General features: G+C 43.5%; 1 long non-coding RNA gene across 6 annotated transcripts in view; it reads right to left on the bottom strand.

The window, feature by feature from the left end:
• The window catches only part of LOC136791594 (uncharacterized), a 116,708-nt gene that overhangs the window by 72,841 nt on the left and 21,886 nt on the right, over positions 1–21,981 (bottom strand). The window contains exons 3-8 of one of the 6 annotated variants that reach the window (XR_010833896.1): positions 20,018–20,485; positions 16,158–16,221; positions 15,856–15,990; positions 10,312–10,429; positions 10,086–10,178; positions 6,020–10,000 (exon numbers count right to left, since the gene is read on the bottom strand). This is a non-coding gene — a long non-coding RNA (uncharacterized lncRNA). Of the gene's footprint in view, positions 1–6,019; positions 10,430–15,855; positions 15,991–16,157; positions 16,222–20,017; positions 20,486–21,981 lie in introns of those variants that run through there. The other 5 variants (XR_010833899.1, XR_010833895.1, XR_010833897.1 and 2 more) reach the window with 5 other exon arrangements.

The raw sequence follows: 21,981 nt of genomic DNA, 5'->3' as shown, positions 1-21,981 counted from the left end.
AGCTTTATACTGCACAGATCAGTTAAAAATCTTTATGCTTATAATAATAGTCTGTGTGCATCTATGCCACGACATTCTTTCTAAAGTGCTTTTGCAAGCCTTCCCCATGCAGGGATTATTCTTCTACCTTTAAAGCAATACAGAGCAGATCATTAACACAGAACAAAAATCCTCTATGGCAGCTTTTACAAGAAAGCAAAGAATACTCAAATCAACCGAAAACATAGAGGGGAATTAAAAATGGTATTATACAAACAACAATCAGGCCAGGGCTCTGGGACTAGACAGAGGGAGAGAGCTCCAAGCCTTCATTCAACTCCTTATCTGCTGATCTCATCATTGCAATTCCTCCCAAGATAGCCTCAAGATATTGCCTTAAAAAAAAAAAAAAAAGCAATAATGAGGTCATAGCCAAAATGCATGCTTGTTTCAAAACTCTTAATACAGCCTTTACATAAACAGTTCCTGTAGAGACTACTGGAAATTCCACTTTTACAACCAGGAAGGAAATGTCAATATTGGACTCTCCAATACCGCATCCAGCAGCTTTCAACATCCTCAAAATGTTTTCCCTGACTTCTCAGGACAGAACCATCTTTCTTTCCACATCCTATAGTAAGTGGGAAGTCAACTGAATGAAAATTGAAGTGGCCAAAATAACTCACTCCACCTCCTCAAGAGCAAGTACACTCATTTCAGGATGAAGGAAGCTCTAAGTTAAAGTCTGCTTTCACAATGACCTATGAGTGGCAAGCAGGCCCCTTAGACATGAAGGAAGAGGAGAAAAGTAAAGGAGGGTTCAGAAAAGTATCATTATCACCTTAAAAGTAGCTCCAAGCTGTCTTTAAAGAGATACAGCTGTGGTGAAAGGTGAGGAGGTGAACAGCTTCCATACTCCAAACAATGATATGGTCATTTTCTTCTTTTCTCTTGCTCAGGGCCTAGTATGAAAGGAATGCAGCTGTCTGACATCTAAACAGTCGTTTGGTTTTGCACCACAAAATTTGCCTTTTAAGTTCCTATACCTCTTTTTGTGCTAGACTACTGTCCAGAGTAGCATGCAGAGTAACATACTGTCCAGAGCTGGATTGAAACCTCAGCCAACTCCTTCTTTGCAACTATTCTGAGATGCAACGCAACAGCAGAGAGCACTCTAGCCCTACAGGCTACATTAAACATTCCCAAATCACCATCAGGATCTTTCTTGTGCCATCTGCAAGCCTTCCTCCAAGTTCCACATTGCTAGATGTACATCTCGAAGGAGAAGGTTTCAACCATCTCTAGTGGAATTAACAGGGGAAACGAGATTCTCATTTCACACAAGCCATCTCCAAAGCTCTGGTCTGCCAAAAGCGCTGGCCTTGTTGTTCCTGGAAAGAGGGGACAAGCAAGTTGAATATCCTGGGAAGATGGTGACAGCCTGATAATACCCACCTTAGAAACCTGAGAGGTTGAACCTAGCAGCCATGACAAGACTCAACACTTTTCTGCATCAAACCTGGCTGTCACTTTAGGCCTGGGGAGGTGCTTTTATATTAATTACAGAGTAAATTCATAACAAGAAGCCGAATGGTTGCCTTTTCAGCATAGTTCCAATTCACCTTCAGGTAAAATTGTCCAGCTTAGTTCTGGTGAAGAATTTTTTTATGAATAAGAAAGATTAAAAAAGCATCTGCTTATGGGTTCTGCGACTTCCAGCCAGATTACTGGAAAATAAAACACACACCCCTCCCAAGGGCCAGCAGTCCTTCCCAGAGAACACCAGTTTTCTTGTCAAACTTATTCAAAGCATGTAACAGGGTTTGGATTTGGTTCAGTTTTTTGTTCAGGTCAACAAAACCTTAAAAAACAAGAACTCACATTCAAGCCATGGTTCCACAGACATTGCCACTGCACCCTCCCTCCACTACAGATGGCCCCTCCACTTTCCCAGTTCTGCTGCCACGTCCATGGTCCATCCAGATGAACTAGATGAGGGGAACCCACAAGCATTACACAGATCAGCATCAGCATGAAGTACTCCCATTTCCCAAGCTGCTCAGCTACACAAGCCAGCCTGAACAGGACAGCCATAGCAGGCACTCGGCATCCACAAGAAAACAGCTCAGTAGGACCCCACACCCTAAATAAGGGAGCTATTTTGAAGACTATTTTGAAGAATATGAATTTATCAGCTGGGAAGGGTTTGTGCACTACATACCTAATGTATGTTTAAAAGGATAAAAAACACCATCTGTCCCCAATTTTGTGGGTCCCATTGTTTACCCAGGTCAGGTACAAGCAGGACCTGCATCCCGAAGCCCCCAGGAACAGGGCAAGCACAGCACAGGAACACCCAGCCCCTGGCTGTTGTACCACTATCAACAGGAGGCTTTTTTCTGCTCTTCTTCACAACTTCTTTCTATTCAAGGGCAACATTTGAAACTGCATCCTCAGGCCAGCTTCACATATCAGAAAACTACTGCCCCACTTTGGCCCTCACTTTGTTTCTGCTACTCCAATATTTTTTACTCCCCTTTACCAAACTCTATGCCCAGAGATTTCAAGTCCTCCCTCTGAGCTAGAGCCAAAGGAACCATCTGCCAGCATGAGCATGCACGTGGCAACAACAGACGATGCTGCAGCCGCCCTACTTCACCCTTTAAAACATGTTCTCTGTGTGGTTGCTGTTACTAAAACTATTCCCAATCATGGGGTTCTGCTCACAACTTTACCAGTTTTTGTTTGGCTCATTTTTTTTTTTTTTTTAAAAAAAAAAGCAACAAAGATAGAGGAAGAGAAAGTTGTGCTTAGACTGCAATTTAACTGCTACAGAGGTTATGGACACTGTCAATACTAAAGCAAGCAAGGCCTATCTTTCTAAACCTCTTACTTAGCATTAATTTCCTCATAGTCTGACTACTGGCAGATCAAGAGAGAAATAAAGAGTTTAACTTCCTAAGTTTAAAGGGGCATGAATATTTCTTACCACCCTGTGCTTTCCTGTCTTTCCCCTTTTGTTTAGCCCCGTATCTGCAGCTGAGCCTGGCCTGAATCATCCTTCCTTTCTCTGCCTCCATTCCCTCTCACAGCTACTCCTGCGTAAAGCAGATTTCTCCTGAATACCTCCTGTTAATCTGACAGCTCAGCAGGGGCTAACCCCATCACTTCCTGCCTAAGGATAAATATCTGCCACGGTATAAAAACTGAACAGAGACAGAAGGGATGCTCTAGGTCTGTAACAGCTACCTTTGCAGTACTGGGGTGGTAAGGAAGCAGGAGAGTAGAAAATACATCTGCAAATCATCTTTACCACCAAAACGGTAGCTCTGTGGTATGTGCAAGAGGTCAATCTGGTCCCCTGGAGAGTACCAGAACTGCTCAAGGTGGTGTGCCGCTTGAGACCAGTGTAATCTTCACTATTTAGCTCTTTCAACATTTTTCTTATTAGCCATTATTATTCTAATTCACCTATTCAATACAGCATCCAACCAGCTATCACTGAACCTACATTCAATGTCATACATAACCTCTTCTGCCCTACATATAACGTCCACTTCCAAGACTAGCAGAAGAGGTTCATAGCCTCATTTCTTCCTTACCTTCCACTCTTGATGAATCTTCCATGAGGTGAGTTTACAAAGGGTGAAAGCAGGAAGCGAGAAGACGACACAGTATTTCACAAAACACAAGGGTCAGGGCTTAGCCCCAGCATGTTCATGACCCATGTCACATCAGAGGTACCACACAGTTCACACTTGCATTCAATCTCTTAAAGCTGTCAGCCTGGGGCCATCCAAAGGAAACAGAAGGAAACCCAGGGTTATTATGCTTAGAGTGATCACACTTTAAGGTGAATCATAGCTTGACACATGATTTGGGAACAACAGGAATGGGTACTGTTAAAAATATTTAAAGAAAACAATTGATAGCTCTCAACACCTTCCCTTCTGGGAAGCTGTCTGCATTTGCTGCAAATCCTTCTTCTTCTTCATTCCCCTAGCAGGTAAGGGGAACCCTTATGCTCCAGGGGCATACCCATACCACTGGCTAAGCAACAAGGAGCTAACAACCCCAAATGACAGTGATACCTGGAATAGGCACCCCAAAGTTTCCCAAACCCAAAGTTTCCGGGCTTGCTGTGTGACTTCAGCTTTTTCCCCTCATACTCTGTTCTGGTTCCCAAACCCACACAGATGCTGAGAAACAGCTGGCCTGGCCTAGAGAGACACAGGAGTTAACAGCAGTAAACAGAACAATAGCCACAGACAGCAGTGGGCCTGCTCATTTACAAGCAAACCCTGAAACCCATCAAAACATGCCTTCACACACAGATGAGGGGTTCCTGGGGGAAGCCGAGCAGAGGTTTAGAAGCTGGGGGACACCTAGTCCCTACCACAGCAGCCTCCAGTGGGCCCTGCCAGCCCACAGGGACAGCCTGAGACCATGTCTCAAAACATGCATTTGTAAAGGCCACACAGCAGGGAGGACTGTGCCAGCTTCAAGTCTGGTTTGAGGACTGAGGAATCCAATGCTTTGTTCCTCTTACCTGGCTTCAGTCTCTCCTTTTCTAAGGTCACATCCTAAAGGGAACAGTCAGCATCTCCCTTTGCTAGAAAAAGATGCTCTGAGTCTACTTCCACTTGCCTGGTTGTTATTCCAAGGCAGCCTACTGTGAAATCGTATCACGTGGAAAAACAGAGCCTCTGAGCTTGGCATCTGAGATAACAGTGGCTACAGGGGAATTGGACTCGGATACATCTCAATAGCAAGCTGATGATTTTGCTATGGCAGTCAGGCTGGACATGGTCATTTGAAGGAGATTACAGTCCTATCTCGGGCTCAAGTTCTCTCCCATCCCTTGGTACTCCAAGACACCGCCAAATATTGTGTAATGCAGCAGCTTCCCACAGAAATCGGGCAACTTCTGCCTATGGATTCCTGTATTGGTTATGGAAGCAGTTGGATTTGTTTAAAACCTTTGCATAACTGCCATGCTGTTATGTTACTGATTGCAAATATAAAAATGCAGCAAGGGCCTGTATTGGTTTATCGTGAAGTTAGTTTGGCTGGGAAGTTCACATTGCACATCTTCATCTTGGCAAAGCTCGTGTGCCTTTGCTACTCAAGAAAGATGGCATAACAATAGCCTCGAGTCCACAGAAACACTGTTTTAACATTCAGTACCATCCGATACTTTTAAGATCTCTCATTTTAGGATTACACCAGGTTTGGGAAGTAAGACAAAGTAGACATTCAACGGGACAGCCTCTTCCCTCTGCCACTCAGCCCATTGCATCCAACAACACAGCCCTGGAAAGATGCTGCTTGGAGGGGGAAAGAGTCTAGTCTGGAAGAAAGATCTAAGCCAGTCTCCTATACTTACGCACTTCCAGACTCTGGAAAAGCTTATTTTTAGATCCCGGCTTCATAACCTGGTCCTAGGTACGCATCTAGTTTAATCAAGTCCATCTCACCTCTTGGGAAATTCTGACAACCTCAAGGAGTTAACTGCCAGGAACAACAACTTGATATCCATGCTTCATTTTCCATTGCTTAATTTAACTGATTCCTCCAGGTTATAGCCTTGATCTTGGCTGCTCCTTGAGCAATCCTTTTCCTCTGTCTGGATGCTAACACCTTTCAGAGAGTCTATAAACAGCTATTAAACATTTCACAATCTCCCTGATCAGATTAGGGCAGTATCCTAGCTGTGTCTGTTTCATTACCTGCTAAGAAGACAGGCAAGGTAGTAGGCATCGAGGCTCTCTGGGGAAATAGAAGTACATACATAGTCAAGACATGGGAATAGAGAATAATGAACGTGGCAGGAAGACCGGATTTGTGTAAGGTAGCACTACTACTTGTGAGCTATTTTGCCATTTTGCTTCACTAGTTTCCTAAATTAGAAGAAGCTAGAAAGGTAACTTGCTAAATTTTAGAATTAGCCAAGAATCAAAGAAAGAATAAAGAGGGGCGAAGGGCACAATACACAAGCTATTACTCAAGCAATTAGAGAGATTTTGCATTTTGGAGTGCTTTGCACACCAGTTCAGTAGAGCAAGCCCTACCTATCTGTGGCTACAAAGGCTCTGCACGCCGCAGCAGTCTGAACAGCAGCCAGCCATGATGCAGACTCACGCACGGAGCTGCCTTTTGGCACAGTTAAGCATCTCTCTTCCCCCTGAACTGCACTAGGCAGGGTAACCCCAGGGAAGTTGCACACGCAACAGAAAGAACAGAAAGTCATCTGCTTCCTCCCTTAATGTGCTCTCATATCACTTTTATCATCTTTACTTTCCCTGCCTCATCTGACACATACATCTCACTTGGGCTAGAAGTAAAGAAATTGAAAGGAGCACTGAAGCAAGCCTCATGACAACCGCAAATAGATCAAAATTACCAAGCAGGAACCAGGAGCTAAACAATTTGACCTTAACAGTATTTGCTTCAGAAGAGTGACATAACTCAGACAGACCCCCAAAGCAACAGGTTAAGCAAACACTGGGTGTGATTTCTCAGCTGTTGGTTACATGTCAGTGTTTGAATTAATTTGCCTGACAAAAGCCACTTTATATACAATAGCAATCGAGCAAGGTCACAGCGACATCTGGCCCTCTCGGAGGGGCTGGTTGCTCCTCCGGCCGCATTGCTCACCGCGCTACACACACCAGCTTTGGTCTCAGGCACTCACATAATCAGCTGAGCTATTCTAAGCTGCAGGGCTTCACATAGAAGCAGAATCTGGCCTCAGACTTAAAAATATACCTGCCGCTGACTGAACGCTAGGATCAAAGGCAAGGAGCACTGCTGGAGCCTACGCTAATCACGGGAAGCTGGAGCATGCAGCCACACACCTCAGCCAAAATTCAGCAGGGTTACAACTCTGTAAGTGTTGTCACAAGTTAAATAACACAGCACAACATAACAAGAACCTTCCTGGTTCACCTCCTAGCACAAACATTGCTTCAGAGCTTGAGATGAACACGAAACCACAATGCACTGAAGGAGCACTGTGGCCATCTCTTTCTGCAGGGCTGAGTTTTCATCAAGTAGAATGAGGGAAGGAGGTTTCTGAGCCAGGACACCCCACAGTCACAAGGACATCAAGGTGGCTGCATACCTGAGCAGGGGCAGGACTAGTTATGCAATTTCATTCTGCTGCTGGTGATTGTAGCATTAAAAACTTGAGAGCAGAGCTTTACGCAGATGAACAAGTGCTTTAATTGCTTCTAACCTCATCTGTACCGTACTTCCTCCTATTAGCTTTTACCACCTTCTGGTTGCTTATTAATACCTCAGTTTAATTCTAAAGATTTAAAGTTTTGACCTTTGTGTCATAGACAGAGGTACTTTCCTACTGTGTTGACACAAAGCCGTTCTTGCAGCATGTTTTCCCATACCTGCCCATCTCAGAAGCGGCAGAACCTCCCAGGCTCTGGGAAAACCAACATCCAACAGGAGATCAATGGGAGAATTGCCAGAAAATCTACATGGGAAAGATGTTTGTGTGGGAGAAGAGCGGCCGCTAATCACAGCTATTACAGCACTAAAAGCTATCAGTACAAGTACACGTGTAATGGAACAAAGTGTTCTTGTACAGTGCACCCTACAATAAGATACCAAGGCCTGATCTGACCCAGTTCCCAGAAGTTGTACCTTCTTAATAAGAGTTACAAACTTCACTGCAATTACTCACACAGACAAGTGTATCCACAGGCAAGTCCTGATGCAGTAACCTCTATAGTTAAGACTGCAGTTCTGGTTATGAGTGTAGTCAACATTATTCAGGATGACTCAGGTCACTCTAAATATAAGGTAACCATTTTGTCTCACAGCTTAAGAGGTTTTAAAGCTATGTAGAATGATCTCATCATGTACTGCTTTGCATCTTACTACTCTACCATGTATTGCTAAGCAGGACTGTTAGGTAGTCTGCCATACATAGAGCACGCTACACCACCATACATAAGTACTCAACTCTAATTCCAGCAGCAGCTTGCTATGTAGCTCCTGATGCAGGCAATAAATGACCATGTCCTTTATGCAATGTGTTCTTCACAGCCCATAGAATGGGAAGAATAATCAATGACAGATGCTACTAAGTAAGTTACCAGCCCATGATCCCAAATAGTGCCAATTTTGAAGTTGCCAGAGAAGCTTCTGGCATTCGGCACTCAAATGGCCACTAGAAAAACATCCCCCTATCATTTGACATCAGGTGCTTTCATTAATTTCATATTTCCACCACAAGAATTTGCCTTTTTTTTTTCTTTTAAATAATAACTCTTTGCCTGGAATAAAACACCCTACATTTTCAAGATGAGCTGAAGTGTCAGAATTACCACTTCAGGTGCCACTGAGTTACACAAACACTTTCTTAAACTGCCTTTGTTGCTGAGGACAGTCCTGCCCTTTATGCCTGATGTCTTCCTCCCACCCAGCCCCAAAGGGCTTTTTTAGCCTAATTCATTCAGTAGCAGTCAGATTTACATTCAGGCCCTACAGAGTGTCACTTCGGCACAACCCAGCAAGAGTGAGCTGTAGAAGAGCAGGTATTCCTTGGCTTAGTTTTGCTGATCAAAAAAACAACAACAAAAAAGCATTCTTTCAGAGCTGCTTGGGTGAAGCAGTTACAGTCTAGCAAGCTCCTCTGAGAAAGCCTGGCTCCCACTCAAGACAACACAATTCTTCCAATCCCAGGTTAAACAACCTCCAAGTTACGTGCTGTCATTTTATTCCTCAAGTAAATCTCAAGTACAATCTACCCAACTCCATAAAAAATTTGTTCCCATATTGATCTCAGCTCAGTCTTCCATTAGTTGAAACAGGCCTGTACATCCAAGCAAAGAATTCAGTAGCAATTAGTGATACAAAGGGTTGCACCTAATGGATTACAATCCAATTCAGTTAACAAATCTCTGCAGACACACTAGAAATAGCATAGATAACAGCCAGGGAGAGAAAGAGAGAGACAGCTTGGGGGAAGGTCTTGCTGGACTTTGCCACAATAGCAGGATACTTCCCCATTTTATTTGGGGAAAAAGATAGGAGAGAAGATATTTGATTATAAATAAGGTATTTGTATATATGTATAGAAGACCAAGTGCACTGGAAGACAGACCATGCTCAGAGGTACTCCTCCACCTGCAGATCTGTACACAAAAACTCAGGTGACAGATGTGCCAGCTCCAATGGTGCAGACTGCAACACAGTTTGTGCTATCCCCTTCCCGATCTCTGAGCAGCTTTCTTGGACTACTTTGTCAAGATGTTGTTGTTGTCTTGCGTTATACACAGCCCAAGTAAACTAATATCGGTATCTGATGTTTTACTGACAGTGCCATAACAAGGAGGAATCAGAAAATCTCATCTCTGGTGGTACAAAGTCAACAGATCAAGGGCAATTCTTAACTGCTCTCGCCTTTCCTTAAGAGATCGCTGCTCTTGCTTGTCCAAGACACTTAATCATACTCTGTGAGCAACTGTCTTTAGAGATCAGCACGTAAAGGGCCAGGTACAGCATGCATGCAGCAAATGGGTACAGCGAAGGCAGGCTAGGAACAACAACAACAAAAAAAGACAAGACAAAACAAGCACCCTACACCAATCATCTAGTCCGTGCTTTCGTGAGGATATTTGTTACTTGATAGTAAGTGCTAAATCTTCTGAACAAACAGTTTCTAGCCTGAGGAGACCACAGACTGTTTGCTGCCCTTTATTTGTTCACGGATGGCATTATTTCCTCTCCACAGCTGAGTGGCAATGTTTTTTAAAAAATGATTTACCAGAACGGAGGGCTGCAAATACTTGTCTGGGCACAAATGGCTTTGTTTGCCTGAGAGGGAAGATGTTTATATGAATAACAATCACTCCTGTACAGGCATCATGGAGACAACACGTTCACAAAAGTGCAGCTGAGGTTCCACAGCAGTTCACGAGCAAGCATGAGCATGGGCAGCTCACTGGCCTCCAGTGATGTGAGTTGCACACCTTCTCAGGGTACATTTCCACCCAGAAGCCTGCAGAGAAGTGGCCCATCACCATCCATCTGTCCTACTGTTGTTGCCATTAAATTAATCATGGTTTGTTTCTTACTTAGTTTACCTCATATTTGCGTGTTACTGGAAGACAGAAGTGTTCTGTTTGGGAAAACGACTCCTGTACGTAGTTTGTAGACTCGTGGTTGGACATAACACACTGTAAGGAAAGCGGATCCAAAGGTCATGGTTCCTAGAAGAACTCACCTCCGTCACCACAGGAGTTGCAATTTGGCAACACAGGCTGGGCTTTTATGATGGCATCTTTTGCAGTCCTGCACAGGGTCCCCTACCTCCTACCTGCAACAGCTCCCCAGCTGCGGAGACACGTGCCACATGCTCTCACTGCCAACATCTTGCACAATCATCTTGCAAGTCTTTAAGGCAGACTCTGCTGCCTATTCTGGGCTCCTGGAGAGGAAGGGAAAGTGAATGCTCCCGTTTTAGCTTCAGATTATTTAAAACACATGACGACAGACGCTCTGAGTAGGAAGGGCCTTTGGCTGCTTCTGTGGCACAAGTACACGCAGATGCACACACACAGCTCCAGAAGATGGGGAGCAGAGTCAGCACATTTTCTTGCACAGCCAAGTGACCCTGCTGAAGCCCTGCTGAATGGTGACACGTGACAAGTCTCCTAGCTCTAGGTCCCACGTTCCTCCCATAAATGCCACACAAGAAAACCATGGAAACAGCCACATATTAACACACAAGTAACCAAGAAGGGAGGGAGCCTTCAGTACATCTCCTTGTCACAATTACTGCCACATACTGGACACAATTTGTCCAGTATGACTGGAAACGAGCAAGCAAATCCAGTCATACAGCAAAGAGCTATACCATATCCTATCAAGTAAGTGTCACACTTCAGTGTGCCACTGTATTAGAAAGGATTTCCCATAGCTTGGGGATATTGCCTAAGCCTATAATCACCTCTCAACTCATTAGTCACCACTGAGAGTACAGTTATCAGTCTCAGCACAGAATGAGGTTGAAGTTCAGAGCAGGAACAGGAATTGTTGGAAACCAGCATTTTTGAAAAAGTCTCAGAGCTACACTGAGATACTCCTGCTGAAATAGGCGTCCACTGGCAACAAGCACGGATGAGAAGATGGATCTTCACAGGCCATGGTCTGATCTCTACCACATGCTCCTAATCTGGGGGCAGTTATAACTGTTCCTCATTGCCTGCACAGATAGCCAGGCATATCCAAATATTATTTCAAAGTTCTTAAATCTGAACCTTAGCACAGGCTGGATCAGTCTGTGCATCCACAATTAGCCCTCACCAGTGACTCAATGAAGACCTAATGTGTAGCACACCCTGCCCACAGCTGGCAGGTGATGACCATCATACTTGCAGCTATGATATTGCAGACTTCAGCCACTAGTAAACTGGAAGAAAAAAAGAATGCATATAAAAAAGGAAAACTTTTCCTGCTATTTCTGAGGTATGAGTCACCAGAATTTAGGACTCCATATAATAAAACAGCTCTAAAATACAAAGGTCCCATGGTGCTACCAGGAGAAATCTACATAATTCCCAATCTACAGTGCCCTACTAAAAAGCCCGTCTTCCTCACAGCTTTATCCCAGATTCCCCAAGACTTCCTTCAGTCCTTTTCGCAGCTCCAGAAAACATTTTGGGGCATGGACCCTGAGCATACAGTCTCTCTACACCCATGAAATCTGTTTGTCACCTACATAAGACAAGCATATGCTTATTTTTCAAAGCCTCTCACACTGCAGAATGACACTGCCTCCTTGCCTTTAAACATTTCCTTCAGGCAGGCCTTGGGAGGCCCCTCAATTAGCCAACCAAGGTGTCTCCAAAAGACCATTATTTTGCTGATACTACAAGCTTTATTTTGTTGCCATTAAAGATCTGTGCCCATAAATCTCCAACACACTGACAGATGCTTGAACAAGATGCTGTAAGACATAACAGGGAGTGACCCTGTCAAATTAGAAACTGATCCCACCTCTTGCCAAAAGCAACCATCACAATCCTAGAGTAAAACACTTCTGTTCTTCCTTTTCTTTCTTGAAAAAGGTCTCCCAAGCAGATACAGAAAAATGAATGCATTTCTAATACAAATTCAAAGAACACACACAGTTACAAATGAAATCACACACTGATACATCCTGCTTCTGTTCTCTCCAATTCTGTGCATGCCTGTGCTTAATTTTAGTACAGAAACCTCCCAGTTTCTGTCGCACAATTTATGGAAACTAGGGTAAGGACACTCCCATCTGTAGAATGGGCCCACAACCATGGCTTCTCACTGCAGCATCAGCTGGGAAGTATCTCACTCTGCAAAAGGGAAGTCAGCAGAATAAGGTCACTACTGGAGGAACCTGCAGGGAAATGTCTGTTGGTTAAAGTGCAGCTACCACAGCAGATGGATCTGCAAGACCAGTTTAATTTGATTCTCTACCTTAGGAGAAAAAAGCAACCATCTTAAGAGTGCTGCAGTTCTATCCGCACCCACTTGGGGCACTTAAAAAAAAAAAGTATTTGTACAAAATAGTACATATTACAACAACACAGCAAAAGGATTAAGCCCGTAATCACACAAATTGGAACTAGGAAAGGACAAGCATTCAGATGGTAAAAACAAACCTAGAACATAGCTAATCTCAGCTGAATTATTGTAGCAGCCTCTTTAAGCAAGTGTTGTAGCCATTTGTCAGACTAGAATCAACTCAGCAGCATCTTGCCTCCCAGAGGCAGCTTTGTAAAGACTTTTTACAGTCTGGGAGACACCTGCTCAGCAATTAACAGCATGGCATCCATTTAGGAACACCTCCTCCTTTCAACCTACCTCAAACTGGGCTAAGTTTTGATTACCCCCACATTCTATTCATTCTAAAGAGTCATCAGCATGCAAACCAGTATTCAGCAGGGGTCAAGGATCCATCTTCTTTCATATGAATCATTACAATAAAAACTCACTATGTTAAAGACAGTCTCAATAAAGATATTTTGCCAAGAGGTACCTTTCAAGAACACGAATACGACAGTTGACTACAATGTCCTAGTCTAAGACAATCTTTTGAAATGCATCATTCTCATCAAATGCAGTGCCTGGCCCTGCAATATGTCAAGCTTCACTGGTAGGCTGGTTTGGGGAGTCAGTTGAATTGTTATTTTGTCCGACCGCTGCCTTCCCAGACAGTGCAACTTACACTGCAGGATTTTTTGCAGATTCATCACAACTTAGAAGTTTCATATCCCAGACTATTATCTATGCAACATTTTAGACAGTTTCACAATTTGAGTTGTACTGCCGGTCTAGAGACCTGGCATAACATGTCAACAGATGGTCTATTTGGCATTTGGAGAGCCCTGCTTTTTGCCCGTTGACCAGATTTAGGAATTTAGCCTGCACCAGATACCAGCTTATTTTACTAGTTTTCCCATTTTGATATATGAATCAAGAGTCTCAGTCATGAGCCCATGCTGAGCACAGGCTATACAAATGCAGAACAAAAAGACATCTCATCTTTTACTCCACTTTGAAATCAGTTTTTAGACATCTGACAAGATTTTTCTCCCTTGCAATGAGCAAACACATGGAGAGGTGTAAAGAGAGACAGCCTTTAGGAATTAAGACTCACCATGAAACTCCCCAGAGAAAGGGCTGAATAGATCAATGGCAGGCCTACATCTGAAACGTGTTGGGACACTGCCAAAAAGGAATGGCTCAGTGTGTTTTCTGCTTTTATTCATCAACAAAAAAAAAAAAGTTAACCAGACAAGAGTAAGAAAAATGAAATAATGTGTTTTTCTGTGCATTGCTTTGTTGTTGTTGTAGCAGTTTTATTTTAATGCCTTTTTTTTTTCCCCCCTCAGAAAACCAAGCGCAAGTAGTCTGCATTTCAATCTTCCCTTTTGGGTTATGATTTTACCAGTATTGCTTCTACATGCACACACATTCCTGACAACTCAGTACTTCCTTGCAATTCCCCCCCAAAAAAATATTTCTGAGGACAAGAGAAAGATCATGCAGAGAGCAGTGAGACATAACCTGGTCAAAGTATGAAACTGCAAGGCTGGGAAAGTAGAAGTTGAATACATGCCTATAAACAAGGCTACACACATGCCCACACATGCCAGCTTTTACCGTCATGCACAACACACCATTTTCACATCAGCTATTGCTGGGGACCTCAGATCTAAAAAAGATGAAGAGGCCATTCGATGCCTAATCACCCATGATTAATTCAAATAGAGCCTTTCCATTCACAGGAACACTCCCTGCTTCTAAACCAGAATTGCAGTGTTCTCAATTGTGTCTCAACACGCTCTATGAAGTGTTACGAAAGAAGACGAGATTTATCCTGGAGGAAGACAACAGCCTACTACTGTTTTAATAAACTTGTACACTTAGTCCTTTATGAATGCAGCCTCCCGTTATCTGTGCCAAACCAAAACTGCTCACCACATGCCTCTGGGATATTCCCTTTAGAGCTTCCAGCCCCCACATTAACATGCCAAACACGCTAAGGTTTAACTTCTCTTTGTCCCTCTCGAAGACCCATCTGTGACTTCCTTGACGAGACCCTGATTTCAACATGCGCTAGTCACACTGAGAAAAATACATTCTAGCAGGTTTGCAGCCACACCTGCTGTTCTTTGTACAAACCTTTTGTATAAACCAGGCACAGTGGAAGCCCATTCTCACCTGTGCACTACAGCAGACAAGAGATGAGTATGTTCCCCTACGTTAGACCCGTAGCTTCAGTTTATATGTAGATAGAACCATTTCCCATAGCTAATCTTTCTTACTTGAGGAAGAACTTGCATGCAAGGTAAGGATTTCTCAAAACCAAATGTTATACCGGACAATTTACTTCTGCAATGTTCAGAGTTGTGCACTGTACATCTCATAGACAGGAGTCAACATACAGATAGAGGAGGCCGTGGGAGGGGAAAACACACACATTCACCAGACTTTATTACAGACCTCAAACTGAGACACCAAGACTCATCATTTCAAACAAGTCACGCCCAGAATGCTTGGATGACACTCCAAGCCTTTCAATGACTTCACGTGTGATCTCAGTCACTCCCTGCCTCAGTTTCCCCAGTTGCACAATCACAATTTAGTTCCTATTTGCTAGCACTAAGGAAATAGGAGTGACAAGGGAGCTTGTTACTTGTTTTCTTATTTCAGCCTGACACACTGCCCATGATTTACTGCTTGGTTTCATGCAAGAACACTGACTTTTTTCCACAGCATCAGAAACTCCAGCCTTGGCCTGGGACACCCTGTTCCACCTGAAAATGCCCAGAAACACTCACCCTACCCTCCACTGAAACTTCATAACCAAGAACCACATCAGCACCATCTGCCAAATCATTTCTGTGACCATAAACTCAAAACAAAGTGTGAAGAGAGGCATAAACCCCGTATGCAGTAACAAAAGCAGCTCCAGGTCTGAGCTCAGGCAGCAAGAGACATGCACACACATTGCAGTTAGGCCTCTCCCGTGACCTCAGTTATATTAGCCAACCTTTTGATACTTCAGTTCCAGACAGCCAACAACACAAACACATCCCCTTACCTAAAAAGAGATGTTGCAGTGACAAAGAGAGATGCTACAAGCTTCCAGGTAAGCAGTGACAAATAAGAAACAAAGATGGATAATGCAAATGTAGGCAAAAGAAAGCAACCAAACACCAGAGAAATACATGCCAGGAGCTCCATGCACCTACAGTCCACCCAAGTCTCTAGATAGTGAAGCACTTCCTCCCCACACACGCCGTGGTGAGTTTTTACAGCGTTTACACTGTGCAAATAAGCAATGACACGGGGCACGCAGAGCCTTACCTGCTACCCTGGAGGCTTCCCCAAGTGGTGCTGCAGGCTGTGCTGGGACAGGGCTCTCCTCAGGTGCCCTCAGAGGATGGGGAACACACAAGCACTTCACTTCTTCCACCTCCAAAACTGCCAGCCTACTCACTCCTGCAACAACAGCAAAAACAAAAAAAAAAAAAAAAAAAGAAAAAAACTTTTAACACAACTGTATTTCACACACAAACCCAAACACCTCCAGCCAAAAAGCAGGCCCATGAACTAAAATGGCTTCCCTGAGTTACACAGGGCTCTTTCAGCCCATCAGAGATCCTGACCTGCGTCAGCTGAGCTCTCCAGCCTCACTGCTTCCAGGTGGCCCTCAGTGAATTCCTTCTTCAGCTGTGCTGAGGAAAAAGGAAAACTAAGAAATTGCTGGAAAATACATTCCTTCCAATGTTTCACCTACGAATTTACACCCCCTTGAAAGAAGCACAGTGATCCCTCATTTGTTTTGTTTGCAAGCAGACTCTAGAGCCTGTGGAGAAATGAGAGCTCTCCTGAGAAATGAGGTGGGGTAGGCAGAAATTTGGAAAACACTTTACCCTCCTAGTAGACCACAACATGCCTTGAGAGCTGTTTTTAAATTAACAGCGTGCTTCAGAAATCACAGGGCTTGTAGTTTCACAGCATACAAAAGCCCTAAACTGCTCCAAAATGGCCACCAGCTGAGGCGTGATGGCAGCTGAGGCGGCGTGAAAGTCATGACAGGGTACGAGCCTGGAGCTGAGCTGGGTCAGGGCTCTTAGTTCAGGTTCCTCAGGGGTAAAAACCCTGAAATTTGCAAGATTGATACAGGCTTTATAACACCACTGCATATCCATGGGGTATTGGACATTTTTAGCTCCTGCAGGTGCGCTGGCCATGCTGGCAAATCACCCCTCTACAACTCCCTTGCATTCCGGGACTTTGAAGGCCTAAAAAAAAAAATCACCCTTTTGAAAAAAGGCAAGGAAGCTGGATAAACACAATGTTAGCCTGTCTTCTGAGCCAAACCAAAGAAGTTGTATGTTTAGGTCTGTGAGTTTTCCTGATAAACCGCAACGGTCATCCAGTGTCTTGAAAAGGACCACATAGCTGATAGAAGATTTCAGCCTACTTGATTTCCCAGTAAGAACACTTGGTGCTCATCTGTTCTAAGGTCTCTCCTCCTTTGTCAAAAAAAGGAAGCTGTAAGACTAAGACTTGATTCATTCCACTCACTCATCACTCTTAAGTACCAAACCTAGGATGTCATAGGATGATACGGTTTATTCAGCTTCCTTCTCAGTTCCCAGCTTGTCCTTAAAGCTAATGAAGTCACTTGTCCTGAAACTTGATAGTAGAACTCACCAATACAATGCACGCAACTCACAACTGGCTGCCAGATGGCAGGAAAGCCATGCGATCTCTATTAACTTTACTAGATTTGAACCTGGGAGTTGCAGAGCCTCATATCTCACAGCCAGTCCTCGGCCAAGTCCATTCCCTGCTGCTTTCCTTTCTTTGAAGATTCAGATTTCATTCAGACAATGAGACACTCACTGTTCTAGCCAAATACCACCTCCAGCCTGCACTAAAGTAAATCCAACTATCCACATGAACGATGAGCACAAACTTAACTATGTGAATCTTCAAAATACGGCATCTGAGCAGACAGTTGGAGATGATCTCTCTATGACAAGTCCAAGCCACCTACGCTGCAATGGTATTTATACACCAGCGCTGTCCATGAAAAGCGCTTTGAAGGCAGCAATGATTTTAGTTTCACAGGTAAATGTAACTGCTCACGCTGTAGATTAAAAGCCCTGCAGCACAGGTTTGTTAAGCAACCCACATCTATGGTAAAGCTTGGAACAAAAAACACTCTCTGCTTTATGGTGTTAAGCTGTAACCATAAAAACAATTTTCCTTTATATTAACACCTCCTCTGCCCAGTGTCATTGAGACTAATGAGATAAAAATTGCACCAACTTAACTGGAATGGAAATTAGTCAATAGTTCTTGATAGGATTGTTTTCATTGCAAGGTGATACTGCTTTGCTAGTGTCCAGCTGACACATGCAGAACCAGCAATAGCCTTGTGGTCTTGCATCAAGCATGAAATGGTTGCACTCCCAGTTTTCCGTATGAACATTAAATGACATGCATTGATTTTCTCCTTAGCCCAGAGGTGTCCCTCATGACCTAGTACCTCAGGCAGTTGGCCTGAGAGCTCACGCTAGAACTGGAGATTTTGACAGGAAAGCCCTGTTAGATGTTACACCATAACTTTGTTTGAAGGGTGTGGAGAAAATGCTGTCCAACCTGTTAACTAAGTAAAAAGCCCTTTGAACTGTAGTTACCTGTTGGCACAGAGTTCAGTTAGGCAATCTTAATTGTTTGCATTTGATTAGACATATAAAGAAAATGTGAAGCTGCGTCACTTTGAACTAAGATATTTTCAAAAAGACGTGAATAAACATCTCAGGAACACGCTGTAGGAACACCTAGAGGTCTCTACCAGGAGAACAGATGAGAGATAACAAAGGACAACCCTTCATACTCATTCATCTGGTTGTTCATCCATTCATACTGTCCCCATCCTCCTCTACAGTGCAAGTGTTTTTTTGATAGAGAACAAAGGAGGAAAGTCTTGACTGGACAAAATACAAAATCAGTATCCTCACACAGTTGCTGGTCCTCATAGCTGGACTAGATTCTCCCACAACACCTACAATTCAGGAGACTGAATGTTCACATTGCACTTGGACCAGATCTGGACCCACATGCATGCGTGCAAAAGGAGACACAACAATGCAGTTATTGAGGGTTTTTATGGGACTGGTGTTAATATAAAAAACACACAAAAGAGCACGGAGTATTCTGGTTACACAGCATACAAGAATCCCACACTCTCTGTGGCCAGGCTCTCAAAGGGTATTTACTATGTGTTGGGGGGGGGGGGGGGTGTTGGTAATGGAGAAACTATCACAGCTACGGGAAAGCAGCTAGCTTGGTTCAAAGACAAAACACTGTGAATGTATTTTGGAGGAAAAATGCAGTGATGGCTAAGGGAGTGAAGACAGGAAGGGAAGAAGATATTTAATGTCAAGGCATCCAATGCATATCCTGATTTTTAGCACCAGACCTTTTGGGTCTACCCACATTTATATGAAACAATTCCTGGGTGGTGAGAGAGAAAATAAATGTAGGTCTGTAGGCTATATGCCAGAGTATTCATAGAGCTGTAGATGATTTATAGCTTACCAAAGACACTGAGATCAGTGCTTGGACCACAGTGGCTATTTTTCAATGACAAGGCACAGGTCTATAAAACACAGAGGAATGAAGGCCTATCCATCCATCGGAGTCACTCATGGGACATCAGGTTTCTGATGCCAGGGAAAAAGTTTCCCATTTGCTGCCTCCTGGCTCTGCTGCATGAGCTGCAGTGGGTCGTGCGCACTGCTAGTGTTTCAGCTTCTTTGTTTGCTTACAAAGCAGATGTTTGACAGGCACAGAGATAATTCCTTCAAGATCTCTAACAGCTGTGGCCAGCATTCAGATAAGAGGCCCTATATTTCTACAGCCACCCAGCCAAGGCCTTATGCAATGTGGTTAAATTGCCCTTTGAGACACTGCCTTGCCAGCTCGAGTAAGTGGCAGACACCTCTCTACGGGAGAAGAAAATCAGTCTTTTGTTAGACGTCAATTTGCTTTTCCTTTGGGCTCAAATTTTGAAACACTTTATTTTTCTTTTTGTATTGTTTTTGGGAGGTTTTCATAATGTGGAGTCTTCATGCATGCAAACGTGGACTGCTTCTGCCCCTGCCAGCCTTCAGTGCTTTGGTGTGGAAGCGGGTTAGCTCTGTTTCTGTAGGAACACCAAGTTTTCTTGAGGTCCTTGGTGTTGAGTGGCCATTTTCACAACCTTAAGTCCTCCTCCTGTCTGCCTGACAGTTTTTGCTCTGTGCAGGGCACAGTCTACAGTTGACATGAGGAGTTTAAAGGATTCTCCTGGGAATAAAATACGATTCTGTGACCATTCATTAAAGAAAAGAGAAAACAGGCTGAATTCAGTAGAAGCCCTTGGGTATCCTTCAGCAAGATGACAATCCCAAGACATTTTTGGACACAAAACAGGAAACATGAGAAGGTAGAATACAGAGGTACTCACGCTGCATGGATATAGCTCAACACAGGCCTGGTATTGTATCCAACTTGAAAAACAAAACCCAGTATCAAGGATCAGTCCATATCTATGGTGTCAGCACAGTATCTTGGTTCACTGAAATCCAGGCTTAGTACACCCAGCTCAGAATTTAAACACACACCCTGTGTGCCCCTGTTCACAAAACACCAAGCAACAGAAAGTCCACCTGGCGCATTTCACATGTGGTTTTGGTTTTCAGATCCTAAAAGTACTAGATCATGTGCAGAGGGCATGGAACAGTTGACAGCAAAGCAGCCAGAACTAATTCATTGACCTTTAAATTAGGAAGGGTTTAGGAAAAAAAAAAATGCAGGTGGAATAAAGCCTTCCATATTCTCAGTGAGGAACTGAGAATAAAACTGAGCTTCATCAGTCCAGACATGAATTTCCTCAGGGTTGATTACTGTGGGAGCGCTCATCACAAAGGCAGATCTAGGAAACAGAACAAACACAGGGTGAAGTTCAAAACAACAGCACATGATCACACTTTGCAAAACAGGAGTCATAAAAAGCCAGAGGAACTACTAACACTTCACCCTCTGATTGCACCTCCCTTTGGAGGACTTCAAGGTGGTTCACTAAAAACACGTCAGATGCTGATGCCTTTGCTCATACACCTTGCTATATGTGATCCCGTACAATTTTATGATTTAATGCAATATAGTAAGTACAAAGGGATCAGACTTTTGCCCTGGCCAATGCAGTGTCAGTCATTTTAGGAAAGTTTTTTATTGATGAAAATGTTGAGTCAGAAATTACCGCCACTTTCTCTTGTCATTACTTTTCATATCCAGAGTCCAATGTAACATCAATTACAAATATAGAAATCCAGCGATCAAGATACTTGTCAAGGAAAAATAGAAGAGTGAAGTGTTAAGCACCACCTCAAGTGGTTGTTACACTGCATATACAACATTATTTACTGCATTAAAAGATATGAAGAGCTTTGACCTACTCTTACACCTGCTCCTTCAGATTCAGTTGCAGGATTGTCTTAACTCTTCCTTGCATGCATGTGGAAGGTCACTGAAATCAGACCCGTGGAGGTATCAGTAAACTGCAATATTTTGCTCTTGCTGAAAGGTCACCCACATTGGCAGTTCCACAGTGGGCAAAACATAACAACTGTCATAGCGTGGCATATTCCTATCGTTTTTATGGTGATCCTAGTAAAAACACTCACAAGGCTTCTCCTGGTCATAGCTGTCATTGACAAGGATTTCCTCTTGCAACATAGTGCTGTTCAGTTAAATGATAATTCTGCTAAGGAACAGTGTCTATATAGCAGTAATACATGTGACTTGATCCTGCAGAAGGTCAGCATTTAAAAAGAAGTAAAAATGTCTCAGATGCTTTTGTGGTGATTTCACAATAGTGAGAAATGAAATTAGATTAGATGAGATTGGATTCGATTAGATTATTTTTTGTTCTGGACCATATGCCAGGGGATTTCTGAGCACTTGAAATCCCATCATGAAGCCATTCTGCCAAATGCAAAAGCTGGAGTAAAATTTCCTAGAGCTTTTATGTTGTTTTCTTCAACTCCCACGTGCAAATTGTGTTGATTCTTCCCCTTTCTCTCGTTCCTCTGAATTGGCTTAAAAGAATGTTTTGGGAAAGTCCTGCTAAACTCTGATCAGGCTCATTGTGATAGGGACTGCCTGTACATTACCTTCACAAAGACCTTGGGCTTCTCTGCTCTGCCATAATCCAACCAACATCACTGAAAACTCAGCAGACTCTTCCTGACTTTATGTCATGGCCAGCTGTTGAAGTGTCCCCATTAATACCAGAGATGCTTCATTAGTTTGCTGTGGGAATCAGATCCAATTAAACGCAGCACTTTCATGTTGCAGTCACCAGCCCACAGCTAGTGGGCTAGCAGAAGAGGTGAGCATTTCAGAGAGCAGCTGAAATGCTGAGCAAGG

This window comes from Anser cygnoides, chromosome 10, assembly GCF_040182565.1.
Source record: "Anser cygnoides isolate HZ-2024a breed goose chromosome 10, Taihu_goose_T2T_genome, whole genome shotgun sequence".
Taxonomy (NCBI): Eukaryota; Metazoa; Chordata; class Aves; order Anseriformes; family Anatidae; genus Anser; species Anser cygnoides.
The sequence above is the reverse complement of the archived record's forward strand: the minus strand, read 5'-3'. Positions and strand labels throughout refer to the sequence as shown.